Genomic DNA, 13,591 nt, shown 5'->3' with positions numbered 1-13,591 from the left:
AATGGTATATTTTCTACTTCAAACACACCAACTTGACAAATGAGGTTTTAAATAAAGTGTATGGCATATCCTTGCATTAATATTTCTTGCAAATGCACAGAGAAGAAATCATAAGTAACTGAAATACTCTTGTATGCAATATATGTGCCTTTAGGGTACAGAAACTTTGGCAATGATTCATGGCATAAATAAATATTTATTGCATTTTCCTGTATTTGCACTTCCATCAGATTTTACTAACAAGAATGCTGTTTGAAGGCTTCAATATAAAGTTTCTTCGGGCAATGAACAACACTTTTTAATGATGAATACAGCTACAGACAAGAATAAGAATGGGTATTTTTGTATGCAGGCATGCTGGTAAGTTTACAGATTTATGTAACATCTGTTCTGTTTTTCTTGTTTACCTGATTTTGTAACTTTTAGTCACTCTTGAAAGTGGTCTTTTATGAAATAACTTGTGCTCTGTATCTGTTACGATGGGGGGCAGAGGCTGTTTGTCCAGACAGAGGTAGTGAAGACAATGGCAGCATTGTTGCCTGAGGAGTCCTGTTGCCATGGGGAGGGGATACAAGAAATCACCCCGGAACTGTAAAATTTTCTTTATTGCAGATCCTCAGATTTAAAAGCTTCACCCTCAGCTTCCTCAGCAAACTCTTTACCCCCTTCCAAAGAACCTCAACAAGGTGAACATGACGGAGCTGTGTGAGTCCTTTGACCTTCTGTCATAAATTTTAGCAGAGGATGTAGGATATTGGCCTAATGCACTTAAACCAGCAATAAAGTGGTTACCAGTGTGCAACTCTTTCCTGCCCTGAGAAGTATTGGACATCGGTAGAACTGGTCAAAATTATTAGAATTTGGATTCCCTGATAAAATTTCTCATTGGAAATTTAAACGGTGATAATAACCCACTGCATCGTTTTGTATTTTCAACCAGCAATAAAGATTGTTGAAATGTATTTGATTTTAGAAATTTCCACTGAATGTTTAAAAAATAAAGATAAAGATTTTTGAAAATTTTTTATTTGTTTTACTCTTTATCCAAGCTGCTATAGTCATGGAAATAGTTATAATAGTGATGGGTTAGCCTCCTCTCCCCATGCTACCATTGCCTCCTCTCCCTGTGCTTATCCAGACTCCCCCATGCAAACGAAGTGCAGGTGGAGAAAGCCAGTAAAATTTTCTTGGAGAAGACTCTGGCTTATTCCATAGAACTGATATCACTTTGTTGCAGTTATAACTGTCTCATTTACTTGGTGAATCAACCATTTGCCTTAGCATTACCTCCTGGTAATAAATGCCCCCAGAAGTGTTGAAGGAGTGTTCAGAAAAGAAGACTGCTGTAATGACCTTTCAGTGAGTGTGGTTTGCGCTCCCAAGTGTACCAAGCTCTGCTGGGCAGGCTGGTGTGAAGGAACGAGCAGGGCCATGACCACTACATACTTGCCCTCCCTAACCCCTCCTTTATTGGGGTTTCTATCACTGTTCTCAGCACTAGCATCTTTGTTCAAGGAGAAAGCAAGTGCCAAGATTGTGCTTAGCTATCTCACAAGCACCTACATGGCTGGTGGGGAGACTTCTTTCATTTTTCCTCCCATTATCCCTTTGCATTTCTATATAGGGCTGGGTTCAATCTAGCCCTACATTGTGAGGTTCTGAGGACAGGGACCTGCCTATTTTTATTTTTTAATGGCTGAAGAACCATAAAAATCTATTCTTCCATTTTAAAAATATTTTTTTTAAACTGCCTAGATCAAACAAACCCAGAAGTACAGTATACTTCAATATCAGTCTCAATACAGTAAGTTTGGCAGTGAAGCTTGAAAGTTTGTTGCAAGAAATACATATTTATATAACTATTCAAATAAACAGTCATATATTTCCCAAACATTTATATTATCGCACCTTAGATCCACGAAATACAGTAAATTGGTCAAATTCCCACCAATACATGTAGCATAAATATAAAAAGAAAAGGAGTACTTGTGGCACCTTAGAGACTAACCAGTTTATTTGAGCATGAGCTTTCGTGAGCTACAGCTCACTTCATCGGATGCATAGCATATCGTGGAAACTGCAGAAGACCTTCTGCAGTTTCCACGATATGCTATGCATCCGATGAAGTGAGCTGTAGCTCACGAAAGCTCATGCTCAAATAAACTGGTTAGTCTCTAAGGTGCCACAAGTACTCCTTTTCATTTTACGAATACAGACTAACACGGCTGTTACTCTGAAACCTAGCATAAATATACATATTTATATTTTGAGGTATTCTTATGGGAATTTTGAATATCTGTTTTCATTCTGTAAATATTGTTTGTAACAGGATGCATATCTGTTCTTTTATATTTGAGGACCATATGTTTTTATAGAAATAATTTTAATTCACAATCTAAGCTGAAAAAATAAATAGATATTGTACACTTGGGAAGCAGTTTTGTCATGATATAATGCCTCAGATATGTAGAACAGCAAGGACTGGCATCGATTATTTGGTCCTGACTGAAATAATTTATAATGTACAGTATATTTTCTCCACCTCAGTCAAAGTGTGCAGTCACCATTATATTAAAAGAAAGAGAAACATAATTATCTCACAATAAAATATTAACTAATACTGCAAGACTAAAATCTTACTGGACTGGACTTTTTTAATAAGCAATACAAGTTTTCAAGAGGATTACAGTGTCATTAGTTTTTTTGTTTTTGTTTTTCTGAACTACCTACATTGAATAGATTTCTTTTTGTGGTTAGCTATGCCTGTCAGAATGGTGGCATGCATTTTCTTAACTCGTTACCACATATCCTTTAATGTCTTTTTCATCTTCAATAATGTCAGATAGGATCCCTCTTAAACTACAGCATTCTCTTTCTTTAAAGGGAACTAAAGTCTCATTTATCACTTCTAAGCTATTTTCTTTGTTTCTTTGACTTTTTTTAGCATCTCAGCCAATATTGTGTTTAAATTCCTAGCAAGACCAAAGCCTATTTGTAGTATCTGAGAAGGAAAAGAAATGTATTTCTATATAGTGAAAAGACCTGGGGGGAAGAGGAGGGGAGACTCAGGCACACAGCACAAAAATAAGCCCACTTGTATTACTATGATTTTCTCCAGAATTTCCAATTGTGCATTTTTATTTTCATTAGTTATAACACACTTTGAGAATTTTGAAATCACTCCGTTATAGTAGATCTGAAATTCTGATTAATCTAAACCATTGCAAACACGCAAACACGCACCAGGATGAGGTCTAGTCAATATATGAGATTGGGAGAGTGGAATCTGATCAAGAAAGAGACATACACAATAAAAGAGCATGATCAACTAATAATACAGAACTAGGAGACCCGTCCAGGCCAGGAACCTGTACCAATGCAATTTTTAGAATTATTTATTTATTCATTACACAAGAAGCCACTTATTTAAGGATGCAACAGAAATCAGTTTCTTTTCAGGTAGCACAAGGCCCAGATGGCTGTGCAAGCAGGATAGTGACTACAGAACAGGCTGATCTTTCTACAGCACTCTCCTGCTCTGCTTCAGAGACTTGTAGAGCTAGTTAAGGGAGATTTCTGCCTCTCACATTAAACTGTTGGTTAACAGGAGAGACTTCAGCTTCTTCTCAACTGCTACATTTTGTGGGCCTAAGGTGATCAAGAAGTCAGATTGTTGATCTTACTCTGTCTCTCTCTGGTCAACAATTTTGTTTCAAGGAGAGAGTTTAATATGGACCACAATCCCTTTAATTGTCTTCCCTGGCTAAATGATATCCAATCAGAAGAAAATGCTGTCCCAAGCACTAGTACCTTGGGGAGGCTGGGAAGATCATCAGTAAAGTCTCTATGATACCATTTTCTTGACCGCTATACCTGTATATTGCCAATTCAAGGACTTAATCACCTACTGCCAGAAGAGAAATGGTCACACCAAAATCATGAAGAACCACAACAAAGAATTTAGGCAGGATAAGGAGTGATTTCCAGGTGATTTTCCTCAGTTTTAAATATTTTGTCCAAATTTAAAGAATTCTCAACGTGAAATAGAACTTTTGGAATCAAAATCATCTACAAATGCCTTATACTTTAAATGTTTGAATAATATATAGACAGAGAGAGAGAGAGAGAGAGAGAGAGAGAGGTGTGGGGGGAAAGTGGAGGAGAGGGAAAAGAGAAAGGGCGAGTACAACAGTAAGGCCAATGCATGGTATTTCTCAATAGCATAGTAAAAGTAAGACAGGTGATTTACGTCTCTATGTCTTCCTTTTCTGAATGAGAGTCACATTTTAAACAAACAAACAAACAAATAAAATCAGCAACTTGCAACATTCCACAAAAAACTTCTTGCTCAAAACCATGAACATTTTATTGTCCCTATTAGTTTTCTTTACTACCTATTTAATCTCACACAAAAACAAGTGTCATCAAACTGCTACATGATGTCTATATTTTACTTCCATTCAGCAAGCACTTTTTTCTGAATCTATCAAGTTAATTCATTATTCTTACTAAGAAAAGAAGAATGACAGCTTGTTCTTTATTTTCAACACAGCACAACTAACACCAAGCCAAAGCCTATGATAATGAATACTACATATTCTTTGTTTTGGGTCTACAAAACTATCAGTCATATAGTCAATGCAGAATTAACATTTTTCAGTTTCTTTTCTAACAGATACGTCAGCAGGCATGATCATTTTAATATAGTATTTCTGAAAAGGTCCTTACCTTTTGAAAGACTTTCCACCTTTGACAGACCCTTAAAATGGAACATTCACCTGTTAAAACACAACATATAATTGATTATTAGTGATATTTCAACATTTTAACTATAAGCAAATCTCTGATTACTCAGCAAATGTATAGAGCACTTCAATGGAAATACTGGCAATCATGTTTATTCATTAATCTCAATTATTATCCATTGTTTAATGTTAATAACTAAGAGATGTACTATTTCAGTGGGAGTTAAGAGCCCTGTGGGATTTTCAAAAGTGTATAGGCACCTATCTACATCTCTAGGCATTTAAATACCTTTAAAATCTAGCTCCCAGTCATTTGTGTGCGCTTTCTTTTCTTTCCTTTTGTGAAAATACATAGAATACCACCCAGTGAAGTCTTGCAGCATAGCGTTTTACCTCTATCTTTTGGGTCATATTTTTTCAAGTGCCTCAGCCAAGCATTTAATTCTGCACCTCCAGTGAATTCTAGGTGCATTACTGTGACAGTATTTAGGCATTTAGCTACTTGATTTATAGATACAAACGACATACATATGAAGTTTTTGAATTACGTAAAGTAAAGTTACCCATTTGGCACAGGGGAAAGATAAAGTTTTGAGCTTTGTGGGGTAATTCTGTTTGGACGAGTAATCGCTGATGTAGAGCCAGGGTATTCCTTGGTGTCTACACATATAGCAGAAATATACACAAAGTCTTGTTTCCTTAAGCAGCGATAGGAACATGCAGCACCCAGATGCTCTTCTTGCTCAGAAATCCTCTACTGACCTCCTCCAGCCAACACTGGATTCGAGAAAAGCCTGTCTCTCCGCCTCTGCTTTTATCCAGGGTTACCCAGAACTGCTATTCCTGGCTGACTTACTCCAACTCATACAGCCTGGAACCAATGCCTAACTCCTGAGTTTGGAATCTCTTGGGGAAATCTTAGCACATCAATGGGGAAATCAAATAGGTGACAACTGGAAGGGAAGGGAAGCGATACCCAGAAAGGGAAGAAGGGGGTGGGTAATTTGGGGACTGTGCCTTTGTTCTGCTCTAGAGATAGAAAGCAGACATAAATATATCTTAAAAGATGTGTATGCTCTGTTTGCTTTGGATTTCTCTGCAGTTACATAAGATCAGCCAGAAGTTACCAGTGAATCTGGCCCTAAAAGTTAAAAGTTTTATAAAGTGATTTAAGATTTATTCTTCATATATTCAAATCATTCGAAATATCACATAGTAACATTGTCTTGAGGTTTGTGTTTACTTTTCATGTATAAATGTAAATATCTTTTTTAAATGAGGAAATTCTCAGACAAAAACTTAGTTATGATGCAGTTAAGGTTGAAGGTACATATCAACACTTCAGTTTGAAAGCTTTAGAGAGATCTTGTCATGATCCCAAACCAAGCATTATAAATCCTGAAACATCTTTTAAAAAACATTTTATCTAATCCGGGACCACAAATACTAATATGGGTGAATAATAATTTTATGGTTATTGCATGACTCTACTGCAGGGATGAGTTGAGCCTCTTTGGATGCCTTAGCTGTGTGTTTCCATCTCATATGTGAGTCTGACCCTTAGTTGTTATTCCAGGAAATACATTTAGTCCAATAGCATGAAAAACAAGGATTTTTTATCATTCCCAAGATAATGATACAGTGAGAACCAAACACACTTGTCACTATATTTGTAGTTTGAGATTTATTTTTCAATTCTTCATTAGAAAAGTGAGAAAATTAGCCAGCACTCCTCTCACTTATATCATTGATGTAAGTCATGGGATTGATGTTTCTCACTGGCAACATAATTATTGAAAAAAATATAGTCATAAAATAAAAATGATTTTAAAGAACAAATGTAGTTCTCCTTGCTTCTTGCCTTGCATTCACCCTTCAGTTATTAGTGGTTCCTTCATTGTGCAGAATAGCATTTATTTTAACAAGTAGGCTTATGCAAATCATACTAAACATGGGCCCAAGATTCAGAAAATTCAGTGAATGCTTTCAGAAATACCAGTCCCTAATGAATAATGCTTGAAGCACAGTAGGTTTTTTTTAAACTTTGAGTGGCTAGAGTTGTTGGATTCTATCCATTATGCTATTTTGTTAATATGAATTTGACAATATGGTGATTCAGAGATGCCAAAAATATGACAGGCATAGCAAATCTGTCTTCCAGTTTTTAGGGAAGGAAAAGGGAATTTTAAGCTTCAGATAATATCTATAAATATATATATGTAAACCAAGGCTTGCTACATCATGTAGCAGTGAAGTCTATGGAACTAGCAAGAAGAACATATAACCAAGGAGTATATAGCACAATTGTTAAAAACTTGACAATTCACCAGTGTTGGGTATGTTTAAAAATCAGAGACCAGGCTCCCAATGCAGAAAGGCTCACTAAAGCTACAGTAATATTGGAAGACACCAACATCTTCCTTCTTCCACCCCTGGTTATAAAGGTAATCTTCGAATTGTGAATCCAAGTAAAGTGATGTAGTGATATCTGAAGACAACATGAAATAATTTATCCAAATTGGGCTGTTAAATTATAATTATTAGGCTTCAAATTTAAATATCAACATAGCTATCATTATCCTTTTCAAGTGATTTAATCAGCTGATGTCACTGCACTCAAAGCACAAGAATATTAAATTAGTGGATAACAGTATGAACTCAGGAAAGAAGAGGGACCATCATGTGATGTAGATCAACATAAGCTACAGTGAGTGGCATTTTGGTAGCATGAATGGGCATAGTCTCCTGAGGACTAAAGTATTTCTTGTGTTCTATTTATGACTACAATAATCACAAAATACATGTATCTGACCAATACTTTAAACCTCTCCAATAAGTTCTGCATCATTGTGTAGTTAGGTGGTAGAACTTTGTGACATCTCAGTGGATGAGCTTAACTTTAATGAGACATGAATAGTTTTATGGAATTCAGAGTTGCATGGGACTACTCACATGCTTAACATTCAGGGCCTAAAATACCAGGTCTCTCCCAGTGTTGTAATTCCAAAGATATGCCATTGGAAGGCATTCAAACAGAAAGTGAAATGGGGACCGCATAAAGTGAAAGAATTAAAATAAACAAACCTAAAATGCACATTCATCTTTTTGTCACAGTAATAGCATTTATTCACATCTATTATATTTATCATTATGCAAAAGGGTGAATTGAGGAGCCTCAAAACCTCCAAATTTTCCACTGCCGAACAAATTAATGATAAAGTAAACTTTGAAAAGTACACCTCAAGACCATTCTCAGTCAGGGAAAAAAGGATGCTTCAAAATCCTGGCCTTATCATAGCTGTCAGCAGCATCTATGGAGAGGGATGTACTTCTTTATATTACTATCATAATAAAATGTTAACGTAATAAAGGGATAGTTGGCATTTAGCAAGCTAATTATTAAATATTTTATATAACAATCTAAACAGATGCAAAGGAAACTAACTGGCACTTTCAAATGAAGAACTGCCTGACCTGTATGTCATTTTCAAATGCATTTTTTACTAGACAAAATCACTTTTACCTATCAATATTTTTTCGGCAACAAAGCAGGACATATTGTACCGGCAGAAAAAAGAAGTGATTTTAGCGCTTGTGAGTTTAGTGCTGGGTCAACATCCACGGATACTGATGCTCTTTTTATCCACAGAACAAGTATTGCACAGGCAAATGTAACTTTCCCTATCAAAGTGCCCCAGACCAGCTCTGAAGGGACCATTTCCAGAGTGTGAGTATGTAGCTTATTCTGCATACCAGCACAATCCCTCGTTTCTCCACTAAAGCTGCCAACTAATGCCAGTTGTGGTGGTAGTTTGTTTGATGTGGACACCATTAGGTACTGAAATAAGCAATTAATTTCCTAAAGGAGTGTTAGATAACAACAATTATGGAAACTGTTTCTGTCACTACTGACTTGGGTCAAACTCAAGCTTTGTCTACTTTCTTGAGCTAATATTTAAGATGAATGCAACCAACCCCAAATGCAGCACTGCTGAAGGAGATGAAAGGCTCACCATTTAAAAATATACCTGAACTAAAAGTCATATGACTCTATGAGCTAAAATGGAAAATCCTTCACAGAAAGCAATTGAAGTTGTATCATATTTAGCCAACATTTTAAAGGGACCACAAAACACATCTAGATGAGATTTTAGTTTTCATAGGAAAATCTCTTGCTCTTTTGTTTTGAAGAAGTGGCATCCTGTGGGATTAAGAATGCCTTCAGCTGGCAGTTTAAGGAATTTTATTCCACTGTTGGCCAATTTTTCAATCTAAGGAGATGCACCTATAAATTTCAGCTGCAATCAATACAGGTGACATCTGGTGAAAAGTGTTTCACGTATACAAAGAATCAAGTTAGGCAAATAACAATTCAGCCACAGTACAAAGCTGTGTTTGCTTGATGTGGATATAAACATGATTAAACTAACCTGCTTCCCCTCTGTGGGAAACCATGAATCACAGAAACTGTATGAATGTGTATGATGGGTGGGATGAGGGGAAAGCCCAGGAGTTGGCCCTGATTGGCATGTTCAACTTGACTATATAAATCCTGATCCTGCAAACACTTATACACAAGCTTAACTTCAGGGCTGCTACTCAAATGCATGAAGGTAAACTCATGCACAATTATTTACAGGATCATGGCCTTAAACTGCTGTTTCCAATGTGAATTTTTGTTTTAAAATATATCACATTGTAAAGCAGAAGGGTTTGTTTCTCCCAACTTGTCTTTTTGCACATGAAAGATAATTGATCAGATTTTTTTTGTGCTTCAGTAGTACAGAACTATTGACGTAAATATAATAATAAAAGTAGAACTCTTACATGCCTTTGATCTCATTATCTTTGAAATAAAGTACAAGAGCCTTTATCCATTAACTGTACAGAATTTGATTACAACAAAGGAAATCTAGACATAGTGTTTTGAACATTGAGAGGATCTCAGATTTTGCAAGTTATTGAGAATACTGAATGGGTGTTTTCTAGACCAAAGTAAAAGCATGAAAATTTCCATAAAAATAAGGTATTTCACATACGTTTTGCTTGTATGAACAAATAGGTAGAATTTGACACTATCAATCCATATTTGGGTTACATAGTGCTGCTCATCACCATATTAACTGATCACCTTCCATATAAAAGCAAAAGTAACAGCAAAGACTCTAATGCTAGAGACTCGATGAATTCCACTTCTCCTTTTTTGGGATAAAAACTCTGCTTGGGGAATGGCACCATTTTTAATTTTTTAAATTAATTATTATTATTATTATTTTTATTATATATTATATTATATTATATTATATTATATTATATATTTTATTACAGATGATTTGTTTCAGGGTAATATTTTATGGATGCTTGATTTTTTTTCAGTAGAAGGGAGTATCAGTAAAGTGATTTGTTCCATAAATTATGTTGATGTTTCATTTTTGTACAGCCTTCATCACAATTATAAAGTAGCATGGAAATTGGAAGTCAGTGAAATAGAGTACTCTAGATTTTCCATCAAGTTTGGTTCTAAATTGATAAGAACAACAATGCACTCACCATGCCGCTTATTCGCTCACTAAGCAGCAAGTCACTATTGTAGCTCAGATACTATATCTGTCTTGATCTCTTTTTTTTGTAGAGAGAGAAACTGTTACAATTTCTTGTTGATAGACCCTTCCACTATCAGGATCAGCACAAGCCATTGCTACAATATCTGAGGGGTAGTACTCCAGGATCTCTCGCAACAGTCACTAGGTAGAGTAGCCGAACTGCCAATGACAGCAGCCCCACTTCCTCACACAGTATGTCATCAGCAGAGGTAGGGATTATTCCAAATTGGGGAATAACAGCCTTTGAATCACCCCAGTAGAGTTAAAAAAAAACATACCCGTGTTAGAATATTAATTGCCCTACTCCTCATATATGCACACAGACATACCATTCACAAAGTCATCGATATGGCAAAACTTTAAAAACATCATGTCTTGAAGACAGGATTTTGATCATTACAGATAATACTACAATATTTGTACTGCGGATATTCATTTATTAACTTACTCATCTTGTTTTGGGTAAAACACTACAAATGGTTGCTTGGGTTTTCCTCATGCTTTAAAATTTATTTCTTAGTGGTGTCTTCACTATTGTTAAATCAAATTCTTTTCTGATATTAGAGCAGTGAAGTAGGATTTTCCCCCCACTAGTGGATAGTGGAATATTTGCTACATCCTTTTAAATGTTTTATATCAGATCATCCTATCACAAAACATATTGTAAAAGTAAGGACATGTTTTATATCTTGCCATCTCTCTCTCTTAAATCAGATACAGTCGTTGTTAAGTTTCAGAATAGCAGCTGTGTTCGTCTGTATCCATAAAAAGAAAAGGAGTACTTGTGGCACCTTAAAGACTAACAAATTTATGAGAGCATAAGCTTTCGTGAGCTACAGCTCACTTCATCGGATGCATACAGTGGAAAATATAATGGGGAGATTTTATATACACAGAGAACATGAAACAATGGGTGTTACCATACAGACTTTAACAAGAGTGACCAGGAAAGGTGAGCTATTACCAGCAGAAGGCGGGGGGGGGAAGGGGGAGAACCCTTTTGTAGTGATAATCAAGGTGGGCCATTTCCAGCAGTTTACAAGAACAGTAGGAGGGGAAATAAACAAGGGGAAATAGTTTTACTTTGTGTAATGACACATTCACTCCCAGTCTTTATTCAAGCCTAAGTTAATTGTATCCAGTTTGCAAATTAATTCCAATTCAGCAGTCTCTCGTTGGAGTCTGTTTCTGAAGTTTTTTGTTGAAGAATTGCAACTTTTAGGTCTGTAATCGAGTGACCAAAGAGATTGAAGTGTTCTCCGACTGGTTTTTGAATGTTATAATTCTTGACGTCTGATTTGTGTCCATTTATTCTTTTACGTAGAGACTGTCCAGTTTGGCCAATGTACATGGCAGAGGGGTATTGCTGGCACATGATGGCATATATCACATTGGTAGATGCGCAGGTAAACGAGCCTCTGATAGTGTGGCTGATGTGATTAGGCCCTGTGATGGTGTCCCCTGAATAGATATGTGGACACAGTTGGCAACGGGCTTTGTTGCAAGGATAGGTTCCTGGGTTAGTGTTTTTTTTTGTGTGGTTGCTGGAGAGTATTTGCTTCAGGTTGGGGGGCTATCTGTAAGCAAGGACTGGCCTGTCTCCCAAGATCTGTGAGTGTGATGGGTCATCCTTCAGGATAGGTTGTAGATCCTTGATGATGCGTTGGAGGTTTAGTTGGGGGCTGAAGGTGACGGCTAGTGGCGTCTGTTATTTTCTTTGTTGGGCCTGTCCTGTAGTAGGTAACTTCTGGGTACTCTTCTGGCTCTGTCAATTTGTTTCTTCACTTCAGCAGGTGGGTACTGTAGTTGTCAGAACGCTTGATAGAGATCTTGTAGGTGTTTGTCTCTGTCTGAGGGTTTGGAGCAAATGCAGTTGTATCATAGAGCTTGGCTGTAGACAATGGATCGTGTGGTGTGGTCTGGATGAAAGCTTAAGGCATGTAGGTAAGTATAGCGGTGAGTAGGTTTCCGGTATAGGGTGGTGTTTATGTGACCAACTTTGTCCCCAGCATGAGTTAAAATACATGGGCAGAGACTTTCAGACTGTAAGCACGAATACTGAGTAACAAATATATTCTGCCATGAATAGCTAGGTCCTCAAATTGAATAGTGAAATTAGTGACCATCACACCTCTAACAAAAATCAACAGCTTCTCTTTGCAGAGGTTTGTGTGAATAATTTCTTGTGACCCATACAGAATTCTACCCTTCAAATTCTGTGTATATATTTTTTTTTTGATTCAGCCTAATTGCAAAGACCATTTGGGCAAAATCTACACTACAAATGAAACTAGACCAAAATCAGGTTAGGAGACAACTGTTACGCTAAAACATTAATAAAAAACTGGTTATCTGCATAGTGCTACTTATAGTGGGGTCAAGCAAAGATGACTTCTTTGGCTGCACCTCAATTGCCCTTTCAGTTCTGTGATCTAAACCTGTCTTGAACTGGGATGATCTTTCCAACAGCTTCTGCTCTGAAGACCCACTCTTTGTCAGTCGGTCACTTAAGCACAAGAGTATTTACATTATGCTGAAGCATTTCATGTCTCAGGTGGATGGATCTGTTTGTTCATAATTACTAGTCACATAAATAAGTATGTTTTCATGTTTCTCTTAATTGGGTGTTACCCATAAAACAGGTTTGTTTAATATATATCGACATTCAGCATATTAATTGTGACACTGTTGTCTTTGATCTGTGATGCCCTTGATATGTTTCAGTGCCAAGAGAATTTTTGGCTGAATTTTAGTACAACAACCCATCTTTAGACTGCTGTCAAGAAAAGTCTGTTGGATGATTTAGTTGGAGATTGGTCCTGCTTTGAGCAGGGGGTTGGACTAGATGACCTCCTGAGATCCCTTCCAACCCTGATATTCTATGATTCTAAGACAATTAACAAAATGCCACTGCCACAATAACTTTGGGGTTTTGTCTATAGTGTTCTCTACTCTTGGCATTCACTGGGAACCTGGTATGCATGTGAAATTCTCTATAGATTCTCCTTTAATTATAGACCCAAACTAACCCATAATGAAAGGGATAAACACTGTATCATTACTCCTCACTTGATATCCTGCTTTAGACAAATTAGTATATGACTTTTCCCTGTAAGAGCCATTAGTCCAACTATTATTTCCAGACTTGCCTAAGGATCCTGTTGTTAGCTCTATAAGTCTAATATATGTGACTTAAAACATTTTAGTCACATTAAGATCAGAAAAGTGTCTTCAAAATGACAA

The 13,591-nt window shown here is 36.6% G+C and overlaps 1 protein-coding gene across 1 annotated transcript in view; it reads right to left on the bottom strand.

Annotated features, from left to right (window-relative positions):
* Positions 1-13,591, bottom strand: part of TENM3 (teneurin transmembrane protein 3) — a 2,200,211-nt gene that overhangs the window by 1,860,583 nt on the left and 326,037 nt on the right. Inside the window, exon 3 of the mRNA XM_043546023.1 lies at positions 4,729-4,778. The gene's annotated coding sequence lies outside the window, so the exon portion shown is untranslated. The remainder of the gene's footprint in view (positions 1-4,728; positions 4,779-13,591) is intronic.

The sequence above is a fragment of the Chelonia mydas genome, chromosome 4, assembly GCF_015237465.2.
Source record: "Chelonia mydas isolate rCheMyd1 chromosome 4, rCheMyd1.pri.v2, whole genome shotgun sequence".
Taxonomy (NCBI): domain Eukaryota; kingdom Metazoa; phylum Chordata; order Testudines; family Cheloniidae; genus Chelonia; species Chelonia mydas.
The sequence above is the reverse complement of the archived record's forward strand: the minus strand, read 5'-3'. Positions and strand labels throughout refer to the sequence as shown.